Source organism: Diplotaxodon limnothrissa, linkage group LG15 (genome assembly GCF_057381915.1).
Source record: "Diplotaxodon limnothrissa isolate DT_005_m linkage group LG15, D_limnothrissa_male_GT1.1, whole genome shotgun sequence".
Taxonomy (NCBI): domain Eukaryota; kingdom Metazoa; phylum Chordata; class Actinopteri; order Cichliformes; family Cichlidae; genus Diplotaxodon; species Diplotaxodon limnothrissa.
Window position 1 is genome coordinate 17,252,012 of NC_140610.1, and position 20,024 is coordinate 17,272,035.

The window sequence follows — 20,024 nt, forward strand, 5'->3', positions numbered from 1 at the left end:
TTAACCTTTTCTACATCTCTTCATCTGCATATACATTGTGAGCTATCGCTGAATGATGCTAGTTCAAAGGCAGCTGATCAGTACAAATTAGGGATGCACCAATCAGCTGTTGGTGCAATCCTTACTCAAAATACCTCAGTGAGGAATAAAAATGATTAATTTAGCAATGGTATTGATCTGTACTTGGTATCAGCAGAAACCATTCTTTCCTATTTTGACATTTGGCTTAAACCTCAGCAGATCCTCTTGGCCGTGTCTATACACCTAAAGTTTCTGCCATGTGATTAGATAGTTCCTTTAACAAGCAGCAGAACCAGTGTAACTAATAACGTGACCAGAGAGTGTTCACTTTTAAAAGCTGCCTCTTTCTGTCAGTGGCACAGTCATTAACGTAAGGTAGCAAAGGTGGTGGTGGACTGTGTAACAACTGATTCCCCAGGATTCAGCTATTTGCTATAATTGACACTGGACAGCAATGTCCCATGGTTACTCTGAAACCATTGTCAAAACCTACACACTTCTAAGATGCCCTGTGGCAGTAAAGAATAAATTGCAGCATTTGTACTGGGGCTGCTGCTGACAGGTAGGCAGAGGTTTTTGCCCAATTATAGGAGAAAAGGGATGAAGCAGGATAAGGCGGGCCACTAGAATAGACCTAATGAGGACGTGGTATGATTGCTGTGGGACTCATTCGTGCCCACAGCAGGCGTATTCGATTGGTACAGAATGGCCAGAATGAAGTGGCAGAGAGAGCGACAGAGATAGATATGGAGAGATAATAGAAGTGAGAAGGACTGATTCCTCACTCAATGTGAGAGTATGTGGGAGGAGATGAGATGCTGAGACTGAAAGTGGGAAAGAAATGGATGCTGAAAGTAAGTGAGTAAGTCAGTCCATCAAGTCAACTATGCTTTCACTCTCTCTTCTTTCCATCCATCCATGGCTGCCTCCATCCTCCAATCATACATACAAACACTGCAAGCACAGGCGGTGCTGCTACAACCATCCAGAAAGATGTATGCCATCAAATCAGTTCAACTTCATGCAAAGATGTTCAAGGTTGTAAAACAACCACTGACATGTGTCAACACTATGGGGCATTTGCCTGCAGCGGAACAAAACCTGGAAAACCTGGGCAAACAGGAAGTGAAGGAAGTGCTTTTTCAAAAAGAGTTGATATCCATTCAGGCGAGAAGTGTTTAAATAGATTCTGCAAACTTAGCAAACCACTGTATAGGAGTGACTATAGATGTAGCTACTATAGTAGACATGGATGCTTGGCCATGTAGGGCTAATACATCAATTCTGTTTGGTTACAATGAAAATGTGAGTGAAGTGCAGACTTTCAAATTGTAGCTCAAGGGTTTTTTTGTTTGTTTTTTTTAAATTTGCCTTGACTGTTTAAGAGCTCTTAGCACAGAGGTTCATCTGAGGAAAAACTACAAAAATGTGTATTTGTCTGACAAATTATAAATCTGGAGCCATTATTAGTTAACAAGGTTAATATTGATATTGAACCTTTGGACAGTTTATGAGTTTGTCCTTAAAAGCATTTAGGCTGCTGCAAAAAGTAAAACTCCCCTCCCTCTTTAGGGACATATTACTATTTATGGCAATTAGCTTCAGTTACTGTGACTCATTGCCATCTAAACAGACAGTCACTGCATGGTACTGATTTCCTCTTATCACTAGACACACTCAAGTGCAACTTCTTCAACTAACTTCTTCAGCCTAAACTGACTAAGCAGAAAATAGATGTACATTCTTCGGCACCAACCACCTTCATTATATACTTCCTGTAACCACTGATGAGATTTGTGCAATAAAGAGGAAAATTTCTGGACTATTCTTCATACAAAACCTTTTGTATTGATAACCCCTCTTCAAGTCGGCATCTTGCTTGGCTGGGATATCAATCAGACCACAGGACTCAAGTTGTCCATTCGACGCCATTCTTCTCTTAACCATTTAGTTGTTTATTTATGTACTATGGACGTTTTTCCTTATTGCTTTATGAAATGTCTCCTAATCATTCCCCAGAATTTATTGATAACTTTTCACCTTTTGAAATTCTTTTTGATAACTTTATGTCCAGGCCCAGACAGTGGATGCTGCCTCCACCGTACTTTGAATTAGTGCGTTTTCTCCCTCCAAAATGCAGATTTATGTATGTGTGTTTAACTCATTACTCCACCGAGGAGATTTTCTCTTTGTTTATTTTTTTTTACTTTAAACATGCCACAAGGCATTTTTTGGAGTGTGGTGGTTTCCTTTATGGTGGTGTTTCATTAACACCATTCTTATTCAGTGTTTTTCTTATAGTGAGGATGTGAGCAAAGATTATAGCAAGTTGTATAGATTTCTGCAGGTGTTTTGCTGTTACTCATGGGTTCTTTTTCACCTCTTTCAATATTGCACATTGTGCTTTTGGTGTGATCATTGTAAGACGCCTACTCCCAGAAAGAGCAGCAACAGTCCAACGTTTCCTCCATTTGAATATAATTGATCTTGTGGAATGATAAACATCCAAGGGTTTTGTATGCTTTTCGAGTAAAATGCTTCTACTAAAAGGTCCTGTAAAGGTTGTTTTGATCGGGGCATGGTTCACAGCAATCACTCATTCTTGAGGAAACCAGACCTTGTTAGTAATCACACTTTGTATAACTTACTTATAGTGAGGGGCTCCCTCTACAATTCACACTTCTGAACCTCTCAATTGAAACACCCACTCCTAGGAGGTTTTGGTTTTGGTGAAGCTGTTAGCACAGAGGTTCACTTTGATTTTCCTGAACTTTAAATGATAACTCTGTGTGTTCACTAAAACTCAAGATCGTATTTGCATGTTATTAGTTTTTCCAGATTGTGTTAGTCTATAATTAAGACGGAAATTAAGCTCAGACCACATTTTAGAAGAAGTCAAAGAAACTAATCATAGTGTAAGCCTGAAAACGCCATTTGCAATTTAGTGGTTTATTATTAGGAGTCCTATACACTCAGCTTTTCTTTATATTTGTTCTGCAAGAGAACACTCATGCAAATCTATCTTATGAGAATTTTCCCAAATATTTCATGCAAATTTGTATTCGCTTCTTTTTTAAGGCTCGTGGACTTCCAGGATTCTAAATTACAAGATAAACAGACTTTACCAACCACCTGTGTTACTTTTGAGTCCAAATAGATTTTCATTAAAATTCTTATGCACATCATTTTTTTTCCGTTTTCTGTTTTATCTCTCTCTATCCCATTATATTAATTTCCTTCGCTCTTTATTATAATTTCCATTTCTCTTCCCTGGTGTTTTTCCTTTCACCATATCTCATTCTTTTCTCCCCCTCATTCTTGTGTGACTGTAGTAGTGTCTGTGTGTGTGTGGGAGTAGAGGAGAGCAGCTATGCTGGCTGGGGGAGGAGGTGAGAGAGAAAGAAAAAGAAGCGAGAGAGGGATAGAAATACACAGAGAGGGAAGCAAAGCATTTACTGGAACAAAACATGCTGTTTCAAACTCATAGATAAGGGCCGCCTACTCGCTAGTTCTTATTTCAGAGCAGTTTACGCCTTATTTTTACAATCTATTCTATTCTATTTATTTATTATGCATTTTTTTAGTAATATTATGAATACCTTAGACAACCAAGATATTATTTTCTGGCATTTTTTACTCAACTGAATTACTTTAGAGTTGCTAGACCTACCATCTGTCCAGTGTCCATAAAGTTTAACTCCATATTTCAAGTAGGTGGCAGGAGGAAGACTACATCTGAAAGCCAATTAGAAGTGAAGGGCACACGGAAGAGTTTGATTGTTTCTAAGGATGCTAGTTTTTATATTATTACAATTGTAATACATATAAACACTCTGGTACTTTGACAGCCTGTTGCTAGAATCTTTATGGTAGCCACATATCTAATATCTAATAAAACCAGCTCTTCTTATAAGAAGATCAAGCACAGAAACATTTACTTTGAGAAGTTCTGAGTTATTTTTGGTGATAAAAAGCAACACAAAAGAGCATTAACACTGATACCATCTGCATCAACATCTATGATGAATATAACCCAACAGACCCTGAAAATCCAGCTGAGCAAGTTGGATACTCACTGTTGATCCCGGTATCTCGTCAACACCAGTGAAGTGCAGATGACACAGCCTGAAAGCTGTACAGGTAACCTAAAATAGAAGATGATAATTTGCGCATGAGGAATAGCGTACACAGTGAGGTCAAATAAAAATAACAGAAATGCAACACCTGTAGAGAAAAGAGTGCTTCTATGAAAGACGAGCTTAATGAGAGACCAATCAGGAAAATATTACAAATTTTTGACCCAAGTAGTAAATACCCATCTATGAATTTTGCATATTTAGACACCATTATCTACAATAATAACATACAATTGCAATATATCTAAATATTAACATGAGTATTTGATTTTACAGGACTTACAGTGCCTCTTAGATTCACCACAACTGAACTTGTTAAATCACTGAAAAGCCAGAATTTAAGTTTGTTTTTTACCTCGCACCCTACAGACTAGCTTTTACTTGAAAACCAAACCGCATTACTGATTAACCAATTAATAAATAAAGCAACAAATTAAAAATAATTAAATAAAAAGGTATAGTCCTTTTCAGTGACACACACACACAAAAAAAAAATTGCTTAGCTCATTATATTCAGCTAAAAGCCTCTGGGAGAGAAAAAAATGAAAGCGCTAATTTAATGGAGTATCTCAAAATGCTTGTGGTAATTCCAGTTCAAGGACCATCACACACAAACTAACAAGACTGCAAAAATCATCAGGCCTGTAATGAAGGGCAAATCTTAATTGACACACAGTCTAATGAATGACATCCATTAGGATAGTTACAAAAATAATATGTAAGGTTTTGTGGCTTACTGAAATTCCAAAACAGGCTTCAAACAAAGATGCAAATTGTACAGTTGGGGATAAGGGCTCACAAAAGTACAGCGTCCACTGTAATCACAGGTCAAACCAGTCATCTAGGAGTTGTTTTTAAACACACACATCCCAGCATGCACGTATTTCATTTCCTCCCTATGGAGGCTGGTTGGATTTCCTGGAGAACCGATGCAGTTGCATTCGCCAACTCTGCACACTGCAGAAACGCTTGTTATAACTTCCATCTGTGTGGTCGTGGGAATTCATTTGATTTGATGTTAGTTGTGATGAGCGCTGATCAATACCAACTTTAACCATCTGTTTCCCAGCTTAAATAAACAATTAGGTCAGACCTAAACTCATGATAAGTGAAGGATCCCAGAAATGCACTGTCCCAAAAATTTACACTGCACTAATGAATAAAGGGATTCTTTATTTTTATTTTGTTCCCTCAGCTACAGTTAACCCAATTTACCTCACACTTGATATATAGCTGGGGTTGATGTCAGGCCTTCAGGGAGTAAATTGTGGCAAGTCTCACAACCTCACACCAAGTTTATCAATTGTTATCATCCAAAAAAGAAACTGTCAGCAGTATCAGCCATCTCTTGCTTATTTCTATTAAACATACATTAAATTACTTTAAGTTAACTCTGTATTTTTCACCTGATTGTCTGGCCTCCACCTGCAGTGGCTCCTTGTCCTACAGTTTGAAGGCCACTGCTCTAATTGTAGGAAACACTCGGCTTAAAGCAGAAAGCTAATGCAAGGCGAGTTTCTGTTTAATTGGCAGTGATCTGACCTGCTGTTTAGGCATTATGTGTTTACTAGAAACAACATATACATTCATAAAGTTTTTACTTATCCTTCTAGACACCAACTATCAAACGAGCCAATACTATGTGTATATTAGACTTTTACACAGTTGATCAGTAAATTGCTGCTTGAAGGGGAAAAAAAGACCTATCCCTATTTCTCTACATGGGTCAAACACTAGAAAGGACTACATTTATATCTAATAGATTCATCAGTGTTACATCACTATATTGTGCAACTGTGCCACAGAAGTCAATCTGTGTGCTATCTTTAGTCACTATCAGCTGTTCCGCTTTTTTAATCACAGCAGTGGTTATGTTAAAGGAAGCATGCAATCCGCCCATTGCGAGCAGGCACGTGCTGATTGACATTGTAGTAACAGAACAGACTAAATTCCAAGAACTTTACACTTTACAGAACAGGATCTACTGGCTACCCTCAACTGCCACCATATTTTCAATCTTGTGGAAGAGCTGGGTAGCAATTCAGCAGTTTAACCATTTTCCACAGGTTGCACTCTTTTAATCACTTACTGTCATTTACTAAGCCTAAACAGTAGTGCTAGTAGTACAGAAAGATGAACAGGGTTCAAAATCCAACACGTAATAATACGTATCCTTCATGGCACTGCCCGTTTCCCCTTATGGTTAATTTTTGAGAACACTTGAAACCCATCAACCCATAAACATACAGGAGGCGGCAGGCAGAAAACCACATCAATTCACTTTCCCGTTCCCCATGTTTAAAAAAAAACAAAAAAAAAAAAAAACGTAATTGTTCTACTCCGATCCTCATCTCCAAACCTGGTTACAGTCTCCAAACTCTCTTCCATCCTCTGATGCAAAATAGTTTGGAGCAGCAGTCATCTTTATTGCCATCTCACTATACCCCAGGCTATTAGTGCAGACTGCTGACCTGGACCTTGGACCTCTCCATAGTCTGTTTCTGCAGGCTGGCATTCAGCCTAATGAGGCTTGCTAATGGTCCCCTCATGTCAGTCTGAGGAAAGCCTTCTACTCTATGCAAACTGGAACACATGTTCACACACTCACTCCTTCCAGCACTTTCCACAGTTGCCTAGTTGATAATAAAAAAACAAAGATGACCAATGTATGACTCAACTAAACGCCAAACCGCTGCCCATCATCGGTCATACTGTATCACACAAACTCTACTTATCTGTCCTTGCTTTATGACCTTTCTTTAGCCCCACTGCACAACTCCTTTTAGGACTATCTGCACCTGGTCAATGTGATGTGGGGAATTTCAAACTCGGGAAGCACAGAAAGGAAAAGAAAATGCTTCCCATAACTTATCCATTATCAAAACAGCTGCTTTTTGTGCTGATTTTCAGTCTGGGAAAAATTACACAGGACTCTGAGTAATGCTTAGAAAATGAATGGCAGGTTACACATTTCCACATTTAAAACATTCAGGGGAAATGAGATGTACAGCAACTAGACAACATTTTGCTGTGCCTGCCACTAAGTCCGATTGGCTTCACAAGGCCACACTTTCAGAGAAACTTGTCCATTAGCCACGCTCTGTTAACACTTGCTAGTTAATGATTATGAGCCCCGCTGAAACACATTTTAAAACATGTGGTCATTAACTATGGACACGCATGACACATGCAAGTTAAATAAAACATCAAAGAGTCCAGCATTGATAAGTTTGTCCCAGAGCTGCTAAGAAAATTCAAAATATCATCTTTTACTCTTTGGAATGATGAGAGCTCCAAAAGCACCTGTAAAATCCGTTAAGTTTATGCAGGCAAGTACAGTGAGCCGTAGCTAAGACCAATGCTTTGACAGACTGAAGACTGTCACGGCAGATAAAAGATTCTCTAAAAGCAGCTGAGTGCTGTGAGAGTGACAAGTTAGGTAGGAGAAATCAGAAGTGCTTTTAAAAAAAAAAAAAAAAAAAAGCAGCCAGACAGACTGCAGAAATGTCTGGGAGACATGAGTTTTAGAGAGCAGTAAAAAGAGGTGATTTGAAGCTAAAAACAAGATTAAAAGGAAAGGTCCGGACTGGCAGACCAGTTCAAGGTCATGTCTTAAGCCAAAGCCACAAGCTACGCAAGATGCTTTGACCCCCTGGTTCTAAGCAGTAGGCAAATAAAAATGTCAGTTTTTAGATGTAGCTGCAACTATTAAATACATTTCCACCCATCAGCTTTACATCAGCCTGGGATTTAAAGATTATGCCTGCCTAGTTAAGTAAAGTATCAACGTCGAATTCAATCTGCAAAACATCTGAATTAAACTTTCAACAGCCAACTCTAGATTTCTGTAAGATAACGTATTCTTATTTTACCATAGAGGGAATCTGTTAGCTTTGGCTAGAAAACACAATCCAACCTGACAACAAAAAAGCCCGTGATTAAGTGGAATGTGTCCTTTGGCTAGATTTTTTTTTTTTTCTTTAGGAGGCACCTTCATAATACAAATCATACTTTGGAACACTGGATTCAGACAGACCCTAAGCTCAAGTTGCAGGTCGTAAAACAGACAGCGTCCAGATGTCTGGCAGAGGGTATGCAGCAGAGGATTTAGGTAGTTCCCTTCCAAGTCAGCTACTGGTGGTCATAGCTGACAACCAAATGCTTGCCAAGTAGTTCAGTGCAGTAATTCTTGTGTGTATTTGGCACACATTTATTGTTTCATTAACCAACTATAAATTCTTTCTATAAATCCATCTTTAAATTTAACTAGATATGATGAGATTTTTGTGAAACGCTCTTTTCATTCTGAATTTTACCACAACGCTTGCAGCCAGGGTGACCTGCGGCTTATTATAACATTATGACAGAAGCTTCTTCAACTGAGAAGAAACAACAAATGGCAGGTAAGATGAGAGTCCGGAAACATCACAGTGATACTGTTGTGGTGTAAATCATGAATGCTTAAAGCCTGAGCCTGTTGCAGTACAGACAAGATGGGGAAATAATGAACCTGACAGCTGGCATTTTGCAGTCTTTTGCAACGAATTCAATTTATACAAATTAGGCTTTACCAAAATATGCTCACCAAAAAAAAATAAAATAAAATAAAAAAATAAAAACGATGCCACATCCCGTTACTTACACCTATTAAGATACAAATTCAAGTGTTGCGACATGTGCCGTTAGATTATCGTTTCCTGTCTACTTGAGAAAAAGCATTGAACTCTGAAGAATAATTAGCACCTTGTAAGTACTTCTTATGTAACCCCCTCTACCTTTGCCTAGTCTCTGATCATCAGCAGGCAATGCTTCACAAATGCCAAGACTGAAAAGAAAAACTGCACCACGCTGATGTAAAAAGTCAACACCTTTTTTTTTTTTTTTTAATGACCCATAAAAATACCACACTCTCACTCCACGTTATAAATGCCCCACATTAGGGAAGTGAGTCAATAAAGTTTGAGGTAGGTCATGTTGCATAGAGGGGGGGGAAAAGCATACTGTGCAAAGCCCCATGAAGGTGTCTGGGTATGGGACTCACAGCACTTGCAAAAACTCAGTGCATCAAATTCTCTGTGGATTTCCTTCCAAAGCCACTTCTTAGCCAGTGCAAGCCAGCAGAAGCAGCTTTGTTCCTTTGCCACCTATCCTCACTTTCTACCCATTGTAAACCTGTCTTCAATGCTTTGGCTATAGCTCTCTATCAAGTCTCAACTGCTTGCTCTTCACATTCCTCCATCACGGGGACATAAGCCTCAGTTTCTCTCTCCCACACTATTCAGCTCCTTGGAAAATGGGGATACAGGCTGGCAGAGTCACTGTATCAAATCTATTTGTCGGTTAAACCTGCAGCTGGATTAGGCCTGCTTTTAGCCACTGCTACTATTCAGCAAACGTTTCGTGTGTGCTAGCTCGCGCTGCCGTCCAGTCAGGTTTTGATGGGCCAAAGCTATTCATGAAACTCCTGACTTGCCAGGAGGAGTTCAACCACCGGCCACTAAAGCCTCTGACTTACTGTCATCATGGTAATAGTCTTCACAAGTGTGTTCTCATAACCACTGACATGTGAGTATGTCATTTTCCAAAAGTCTACATACCAAGAGTCTTTGTAGAAAATTAATGGTAATCATAACTGTTCTATCCACGACACCGTTAAGCGGTCATGGCAGTGATGTGGCTGGTTTTTTAGCAAAGTATCACAACAATAAAAGAACAAGAAAGAAAAAGAAAACAAGAAAAAGAAGCAACTGTGTGACTGAAAAAGCCTGGGAATCATCTGCACAGGGTTAGAAAAGCATGACCAAAGTAGCAGATCCTCTGCTATGACTATAAATCACAACAGAGCTGAAGTCTACAAAGCTAAAGAGAAAGGAGTGGAGAGAGGAAGACCAAAAAAAAAAAAAAAAAAAAAAAAGGAAGTTTTACAGGGAAATAAAAAACATGCCAAATCAGTACAAAAAGATGGGCTCAAGACCAAATACCAGAGAAAGGGCTTGAGATAGAAATATAAAAAGATAATGTGAAGCAAAAGTAGCCAGTAAAGAAACTTGAGTTCACAAGTTCATCTGGGGAAAAAAAGGAAACCTTTGCACTCTCTACTCTTCCACCTCATCTCCAGACGATTGTGTCTGCACTTTGCAGTGAGCACAAGAAGGAGAAAAAAATCCATGTGTGTCGTTTCTCAAAAACCCAGCAGCACCTGATGCATACTTCGGAAGGAATTAAAGTTGAATCCCTGGGGATAAAGCTGCACCTTAGGTAAATTTAACTGTTCACTGCCTTTGTCTAACCACACTCTGGTAAAGTGTAAGCCTTCACACTTACCTCAACTGTGTGCAGACCTGTGGGGAGCCTGTCGGGAACCAACAGTGTGGTAAAACCTTGATAATGAAAGCTATAAATCACCCTTACCACATCCCCAGCCTCAAAGCTCATAAAACTCCAGCCCACAACAGCTTGACAACAAAAACATGGTACTTTTTTTATTTTATTTTCCTCTCCCTTTACTCGAGTTCACACTATAAACATCAGTAGCGACAGGGGTAGCCATGGCAAAGCAGAGTTGCCAGGAAGACTTCTTGCGCCTTTTATGTCTCCAAGATGATTATAAGTAGAATTAAAAGACATTTTCTTCTGTTTGATAAAACCTAAAATACATTTTACATCACTTTATTCCCTTGCTAATGTAGACTTGCTGATTCATATGTGCGCCTACAATCACAAGTAAAGCAATATACGTTTTTTTAACAGTCTGTCAGTCACTGGAACCACATGTTTAACTCATTTATGTATACAGTGACAGATGAAGCTGTCAGAGCATTCATTCTGGCAAATTAAACTAATTCTGTCTGCTAATCTAATATTTTATTACATTTAGTCTCATATTGACTGAAAATAAAGTATGATTAAAATTGAGTCCTTGCGTGCATTACTTCACAGACGATGAAGTCAGGAAGTTTGAGTCACTGTTAGTCAGAGATATGCCAATTTACCAGCCGCACAAAGAAAAAGAAAAATGCCGCCATAACATCAAGGTAAACAAAAGACGAGAGAGGGAGAATGAGTACGTGCCAACGCTTTTAAACCTGACATCTAAAGACACAATCCCACTACTTACAGCAATTAGCCCAGCGTTTTGTTCTCTCTCTGCTCTTTGTTGTTCTGACACTCTAAACACAGTACCAGGTAGCATCACTACAGACAAAGCCAAAAACACTGTCTGACAAGTTCTGTGGGAGGATAGCTTAAGTTAACTGATCAAACTAACCAGGGAGAGTGTCTGTCTGTAAATACAGGCACAAACATACCTCCGTGCTGCGACAATAGCAGTTTAATCGATGGTTTAGTTCTGCATGCACACTGCTGTGCAAAAGTCTTATGCCTTGGTAGGAAAATGGGAATGAGTGCAAACGTATATGGAAATGGTTCAGTCAGTGTTTGGTATGAGCACCTTTATTTCTTAGCTAAGCTTTGTTTAAGTCTTCAGGAATAATTCTTCTGGCATCTTGAAGGACTTTCAAAGCTCTTCTATGGATGTTGGCTGCATTTTGTTCCATCTCTAATAAGATTGATATGGTTAAGGTCTGTGACCCTAGGGAGGCCAATCAATGGTCAATGAACAGTGGATAGATACGTAGAATGACCACATGCATAGTGTATTACATTCAGTCTCATATTGACTGAAAATAAAGTATGATTAAAATTGAGTCTGCATGCGTTCCTTCACAGACAATGAAGTCAGAAAGTTTGAGTCAATGTTAGTCAGAGATTTGCCAATTTACCATGTCTTTGCCCCCCCCCAATTGCCTGACATGACAGAAACTATTTATCAGCTTATAAATAGCCGCTTCTTTTGTCCTTCATTTTTGCAATGTGTTCTTCCAAAACTTGGTGTGACTTGGAGTGGTGTCATACCAAGTTTTTGGCATATTTCGGAATCATCTTGTTGGTGCAAAATTACCATTTTATACCTCTTAACCTGCTAAAGTTGGCTTTTTTGAAGATGCAACTAAAGCATTGGGGACAAATGATGTGCTTTTGAGATTCCCAGTAACAAAGTGCCTGAAAATAAAATGCAAAATTGGTTCGTTGTTAAGTTTTACGTAGATTATGCTGGTTCGTCCCTTGAAATTAGGTCTTTGTTATGCTTGAATGGTTGATAAAGAAGTGTTAAGTGGCTAAATTAAGAGAAAATCCCTGAGAAAATGGTCAAATATGGACTAACGTATAAGCTAAACAAAACAAAAGTGGAAAAGGTTTACCTAATATTTCAAGCAAAGCACACATTTCGAAATGCAGTTTCCATTTTACACAGAAACGCTACATGTTGTCAAAAACATGCTTGCTTTTAGTCCATGGAGTAACCCAAATATCCATAGTAGGCAGGCTTGTATTGATTTTGCCTAGCCAGCTCAGAGGCAAATGGCGATGAGGCCATCGGTCACAGGGCGATTGACAGCTGCATGTTTAATGGTCGTGAGAAACGATGTGCAGGGGTTTCAAGGGCAATCGCTGTTATAAGAGATGGGAGGAGATGAGGTTAAGGCTCCAGACAGCAAGCCTGTGACACTTTGACAGATGTGAGTTTTATACCTCACAAAGCAACACACACAGAAAAGGTCTTTGAATAAAATGCCTACTGCAAAGCTTTCTGTGCAGTTCCCTCAGCCTCAGAGCTCAAACTAAAGAAACAGTCAGGCTGTTGGTTGACTGGGGCTTAATTGTTTTGTTTTCCCAGATAAAGTTCAGGGGCGAGATTTTCTCAAGGCTTACCTTTCCCTCACACTCCTTTGCATTCATGACAGCCTCTACTGCTCTACTAGTCATTTATCTGACGCTACCTTTTTTCCCTTTTAAAGATCAAATGTTTTTACCTTATCTTCTAATGCATGGTCCTCAGATCTATCTGCCTAACTCTAACATTGTTTATTTTCCTTCCTACTCTCATCTTTTTGCCATTTCTCTATCCGTTTTTTCAGTTACCACTTTTGTAGTTCCCACAACTGGGTTTCTTTTGGAACTTTTGTGGTCATATTTCCCATTTGAGAGCTGAGACAGCTGGAAGAAACGGTTTGGATATAGTCCTGTCAAAATATCAAATGGGAATGCAGGCCCAATTTGTTTAAGAAAAGAAACAAGGAAAAAAAAGAAAGAAAAGTAGACAATTCAAATACAGCATTAGTTCTCCAATCCTCTCTCCAACCAACCCTCACACCGAAGCATTGGGGAGTTTTGCATTTTTAAGATGTTTTTAGACACAAACTACAGCCGTTTAATAATCTATGTAATATCTAAAACTTGGGGGGGGGGGGGGGAAGCGTTTTAAAATAGCACCAGACTTAATATAGTTTATCTACAACAACTCCTCAGCGGTATAAGGTGCCCAATATCTAATGATGCAAGCCCACAAATTCATCTTTAAATTGTTTAATTATATGTGGCATCTTTTGGAGGATTCTTAATGAAATTTTGGTGAACTTTGAGAGCACTAATAGCTCAACAAAGCACCATGAGTGCTGTGGTAAATACATTTTTCCAGCTCGTGAGACAACCAGCCATTGCGACTGATCAACTGTTTTTCCATTTACTCCTACAGTGTGAGAGGCACAACAAATCCAGGGGGTTCCTGATCCCTACCACTGTCCGATTAAAGTATTTAAACATGGTTAAGTTCAAGGGAACTCCGCTGAGAGTGACTAAAAGCATTTTACAACTTAACTCCAGAATATGTTGATAAAAACATGTCTGCATACTCTACAAAGTTGGCATTTGACAGCGGTGCATACAGGAGGTAGGACTTACATTTCTACATCCATCACTATATCTCTAAATTCTCCAGAGATCAACGTAAGCTAGTCACACATAGGATCAAGTGAACATTGGGAAAACTGCATGCTAAGTAGGCTTAACATCCAGTCTGAGTAAGTCCAGTGCTATTGGTAATGTCTATTAAGTTCATAGATGCATCGCATGTGTAAAAACAGCTGAACAGTGAGGGCGTTTCAGATAGATGTTACCTTTACACACCTGTCTGCGTGATTCAAACATCTCTCTTATACATAGAGCATTCTGGGAATTGAAAGGCTGGTTTGCTTAAGCTCAAATTCCAGTCGCCACTGATACATAATAAACTACTGCAAGCATTAATTCCCCCAAATACATTTTTATTAGTATGACAGGTACACCAGAGATAGACAGACACTCTTAAAAGCTTTTTCGCTAGACATAAACATGTCTACTACTCATCAAGAGCTGAACTTTACAGGGAGTGCAGAATTACACTCAACAAAAATATAAACGCAACACCTTTGTTACTGCTCCCATTCCCCATGGGATGGACGTAGAGACCTAAAATTCATTCCAGATACACAATATAACCATCCCTCCCAAACAGTGGTCACAAATCAGCCCAAATGTGTGGTAGTGGGCACATCTGCTATATTGAGATAATCCATCCCACCTCACAGGTGTGCCACATCAGGATGCTGATCTGACATCATGAGTAGTGCACAGGTGTACCTCAGACTGCCCACAACAAAAGGCCACCCTGGAATGTGCAGTTTTTTGCGCTATTGGGGGTCTGGGGACCCAGAACCGGTCAATATCTGGTGTGACCACCATTTGCCTCATGCAGTGCAACACATCGTCGCATGGAGTCTATCAGATTGTCAATTGTGGCCTGTGGAATGTTGGTCCACTCCACTTCAATGGCTGTGTGAGGTTGTTGGATATTCGTGGGAACTGGTACACGCTGTCGTATACGCCGGTCAAGCACATCCCGAACATGCTCAATGGGTGACATGTCCGGTGAGTATGCTGGCCATGCAAGAACTGGGACATTCTCAGCTGCCATCTGCCCTGAACAATGTGAACCATGATTCATCCGTGAAGCGCACACCTCTCCAACGTGCCAGACGCCATCGAATGTGAGCATTTGCCCACACAAGTCTGTTACGGCGACGAGCTGGAGTCAGGTCAAGACCCCGATGAAGACGACGGGCATGCAGTTGAGCATCCCTGAGACGGTTTCTGACAGTTTGTGCAGAAATTGTTTGGTTGTGCAAACCAATTGTTCCAGCAGCTGTCTGGGTGGCTGGTCTCAGACGATCTTGGAGGTGAACCTGCTGGATGTGGAGGTCCTGGGCTGGTGTGGTTACACGAGGTCTGCGGTTGTGAGGCCGGTTGGATGTGCTGCCATATTCTCTGAAACGCCTGTGGAGACGGCTTATGGTTGAGAAATGAACATTCAATGCACGGGCGACAGATCTGGTTGACATTCCTGCTGTCAGCATGCCAATTGCACGCTCCCTCATTGCTTGTGGCATCTGTGGCATTTTGCTGTGAGACAAAACTGCACATTCCAGGGTGGCCTTTTGTTGTGGGCAGTCTGAGGTACACCTGTGCACTACTCATGATGTCAGATCAGCATCCTGATGTGGCACACCTGTGAGGTGGGATGGATTATCTCAATATAGCAGATGTGCCCACTACCACACATTTGGACTGATTTGTGACCACTGTTTGGGAGGGATGGTTATATTGTGTATCTGGAATGAATTTTAGGTCTCTACGTCCATCCCATGGGGAATGGGAGCAGTAACAAAGGTGTTGCGTTTATATTTTTGTTGAGTGTATTAGGCAAGTTGTATTTTTGAGGAATAATTTTATTATTGAACAACAACCATGTTCTCAATGAACCCAAAAAACGCATTAATATCAAAGCTGTTTGTTTTTAGTTTTAGCTATTTTAGGGGGATATCTGTGTGTGCAGGTGACTATTACTGTGCATAATTATTAGGCAACTTAACAAAAAACAAATATATACCCATTTCAATTATTTATTTTTACCAGTGACACCAGTATAACATCTCCACATTCACAAATATACATTTCTGACATTCAAAAACAAAACAAAAACAAATCAGCGACCAATATAGCCACCTTTCTTTGCAAGGACACTCAAAAGCCTGCCATCCATGGATTCTGTCAGTGTTTTGATCTGTTCACCATCAACATTGCGTGCAGCAGCAACCACAGCCTCCCAGACACTGTTCAGAGAGGTGTACCGTTTTCCCTCCTTGTAAATCTCACATTTGATGATGGACCACAGGTTCTCAATGGGGTTCAGATCAGGTGAACAAGGAGGCCATGTCATTAGTTTTTCTTCTTTTATACCCTTTATTGCCAGCCACGCTGTGGAGTACTTGGACGCGTGTGATGGAGCATTGTCCTGCATGAAAATCATGTTTTTCTTGAAGGATGCAGACTTTTTCCTGTACCACTGCTTGAAGAAGGTGTCTTCCAGAAACTGGCAGTAGGACTGGGAGTTGAGCTTGACTCCATCCTCAACCCGAAAAAGCCCCACAAGCTCATCTTTGATGATACCAGCCCAAACCAGTACTCCACCTCCACCTTGCTGGCGTCCGAGTCGGACTGGAGCTCTCTGCCCTTTACCAATCCAGCCACGGGCCCATCCATCTGGCCCATCAAGACTCCCTCTCATTTCATCAGTCCATAAAACCTTAGAAAAATCAGTCTTGAGATATTTCTTGGCCCAGTCTTGACGTTTCAGCTTGTGTGTCTTGTTCAGTGGTGGTCGTCTTTCAGCCTTTCTTACCTTGGCCATGTCTCTGAGTATTGCACACCTTGTGCTCTTGGGCACTCCTGTGATGTTGCAGCTCTGAAATATGGCCAAACTGGTGGCAAGTGGCATCTTGGCAGCTGCACGCTTGACTTTTCTCAGTTCATGGGCAGTTATTTTGCGCCTTGGTTTTTCCACACGCTTCTTGCGACCCTGTTGACTATTTTGAATGAAACGCTTGATTGTTCGATGATCACGCTTCAGAAGCTTTGCAATTTTGAGACTGCTGCATCCTTCTGCAAGATATCTCACTATTTTTGACTTTTCTGAGCCTGTCAAGTCCTTCTTTTGACCCATTTTGCCAAAGGAAAGGATGTTGCCTAATAATTATGCACACCTGATATAGGGTGTTGATGTCATTAGACCACACCCCTTCTCATTACAGCGATGCACATCACCTAATATGCTTAATTGGTAGTAGGCTTTCGAGCCTATACAGCTTGGAGTAAGACAACATGCATGAAGAGGATGATGTGGACAAAATACTCATTTGCCTAATAATTCTGCACTCCCTGTATAATCTTTTTACTTTGGATATAACACAAAACAAACACAGCCAGTGAATTGGCTTACAGTTCTTTCAGTGGTAAGCAGTAATTCAACAGCTGATGCCTAGGGAGGAGAGATGTTTTGTGTGGATTTCAATCAGTTGTTGTTGAAAACACATTTCTATTAAATGGCGCACACGAGAAAACGCTGGCTGTCTGCATGTCAAGAACTAATACTGTATATCAAAGACTTTAAGCTTAAACACAGACGCCTCTCCCTTTAATTACAGAAGTCTCAGAGGGCGAGATGATGAGCTTTTTAAATACAGCTTGCAGGGTCACATGGGCCTTCCTGGAAGACCCCTGTAGTAAATTATTCAGTCTTTATTCAACACTTATGATACTTAGAAAAGCCAAAAAGAAACACACCAGTCAGCTGGGGACATTAACAGGAACAGGGTCTTCACAAAACTGCCCGCAATCACTGAGTAACACATTGCGAACTTGAGGGTAGAAAATGGTCTGTGCATGAGAACCAACTAGTGGTAAATGGTAAATGGACTGGTTCTTATATAGCGCTTTCTACTCTTCTGAGCACTCAAAGCGCTTTATACAACTTGTGCATTCACCCATTCACACAAGCACATTTTTCCTAGGTGCTTTCTAACTGACATTCACACACATTCATACTCCGATGGATGCATCGGAGAGGAATTTGGGGTTAGTATCTTGCCCAAGGATATTTGGCATGCAGACTAGGGGAAGCCAGGAATCGAACCACAAACCTTCAGATCAGTAGGTTTGCTCAATGAGCTACAGCCAGTGTAAACTGTCCTTTTTTTAACAGAACATGATAAAAAGCATGCATCTTTCTTGGTGCATTGCTCCACTGAAGAGTGGCTGTAGGGTTAAGAAGGCACTAGATGCGGGAGGAAAGGGGGGGAAAATAAAGCTGCTAATTACCGTTGTTAGAGCCCTGCATTATCATTACACTCCAAGGTTTCTGACAACACAACAACTGTGCTGCCATGGCAACACTGTGCCGAAGGAGATGTTGGTACTGTGGCTCTGTGTTTCGCCCATTTAATATTGCCTAGGAGATCAGCTGACTACACGCAATCAGTCTGTTCAACATCAATCTGATCATTGACCTGCACCTTAATCCTGAACCCCACTCTGATGAGCGCAGGTGGACACATCAGTCAGCTTGGCTGGCACAACTTCACCCATGGGCGAAACAACACAGCACAGCTGGGTTCGTCTGATATTATGTAACCCAGCGCCACCCCCGCCAGGCCTTGTTCACACCACAAGACCCCTCTCCTCCTACTCCACCTCCCTCTAGTGCACCGTTGGCTATTTGTAGGAATAGGTGCATTGTGAAACAAGAGTGTTCCGGTACAAGCACGGCTCATGGGGGATATTTGAGGAGGAAAATGGTGGCCAAAACAAGCAAAGAAAACGTTTATTTTATGCATTGGTCAATTTTTAGATTTTGGGTTATATTTGGTTCCATTACTTGTGTTATTTCAGACCAGCAGAAAGAAAATGACCAAAACTACACCTGTAAGTGCTTTACAACAACCTGTCTACAGGATGTTTATGCAGAATAAGATACTTGAAGTAGCCGATGTCTCATTTGCATATTTGAACCGAAATATACATACACACACACACACACACACACACTTTCATATCTTAGTGAGGACATCTAATTGACATAATGCTTTCCATAGCCGCTAATCGTAACCCTAACCATCAAAAATGAATGCCTGATCCGAACCCTCAGCCTAAACCTAATCATAACCTAATCGTAACCCTGACACTAAAACCACATTTTGACCCTCAAAAATGACCTCAAACTCATGGGGACAGGCATTGTGTTCCCAATGACTGTTGGTCCCCACAAATATAGTGATATCTATTTGGGTGGGGGGACTGTTAATTGTATATTCCAATAAAAATTCTGCCTCATACATTGAGCCAGGAATGTCCACTTCTGTTTATGCACCAACTTTTCCAGGTTTATTCTCATCTTGCATTCCAAAGGTTCCAACAGACGGCTTTGTTCATGTATTATTCAGAGTGTGATTTACAGAACATTTTATTCCCCCCTTCCCGAAAAATAACATGGGGAAAACATTTTCTCATGAGTGACAGTAAACTGGAGGCAAAAGTTTGATTTTGGTACAGAAACATAATTTTTCCTTGTGGTAAACTCATTGTGCATTCCATGACTCTAACTGGAATTGATTATGGTGATATTGTTTATATCCATGCCTCCACCTCCCCACTGAAGCCTCTTGAATCTTTTTTCTCTCAGTGCACGGTGTTTCACAACACGTGATACTTTCCAAAATCATTGCTGTATGTTAGGCCCCAGTCACACAGACCTAAAGACTATTCCGTGACACCCCAGGACACTCCAGGCGCTGACTGGAACAACAAGCATTTGCAGACAAGCAAGCATCTTCCATGCAAACCGTTGGCGACCTCAGAATCCATTGCTAACCTGTCTCTCGGCCTGTGTGAGTGAGGCCTTATAAGTAAAGATTAGATGGTCCTCCTTAGAAAGGAGCTGGAAAGCATGCAAATTATAGATAAGACTCCACTTCAATAATCACCTTGTTACCTCTAGATCCTTGCTAATTTAAACATAGTCGTTATAATGTCATAGGATATTTTAGCATTAGCTGTATCTCTGAGTCACACTGACTGCAGACAAAAATCCTTTGGTCC

The 20,024-nt window shown here is 40.5% G+C and overlaps 1 protein-coding gene across 1 annotated transcript in view; it reads right to left on the reverse strand.

Annotated features, from left to right (window-relative positions):
• Nucleotides 1–20,024, reverse strand: part of sipa1l1 (signal-induced proliferation-associated 1 like 1) — a 96,599-nt gene that overhangs the window by 53,170 nt on the left and 23,405 nt on the right. Inside the window, exon 2 of the mRNA XM_085372087.1 lies at nucleotides 4,098–4,166. The gene's annotated coding sequence lies outside the window, so the exon portion shown is untranslated. The remainder of the gene's footprint in view (nucleotides 1–4,097; nucleotides 4,167–20,024) is intronic.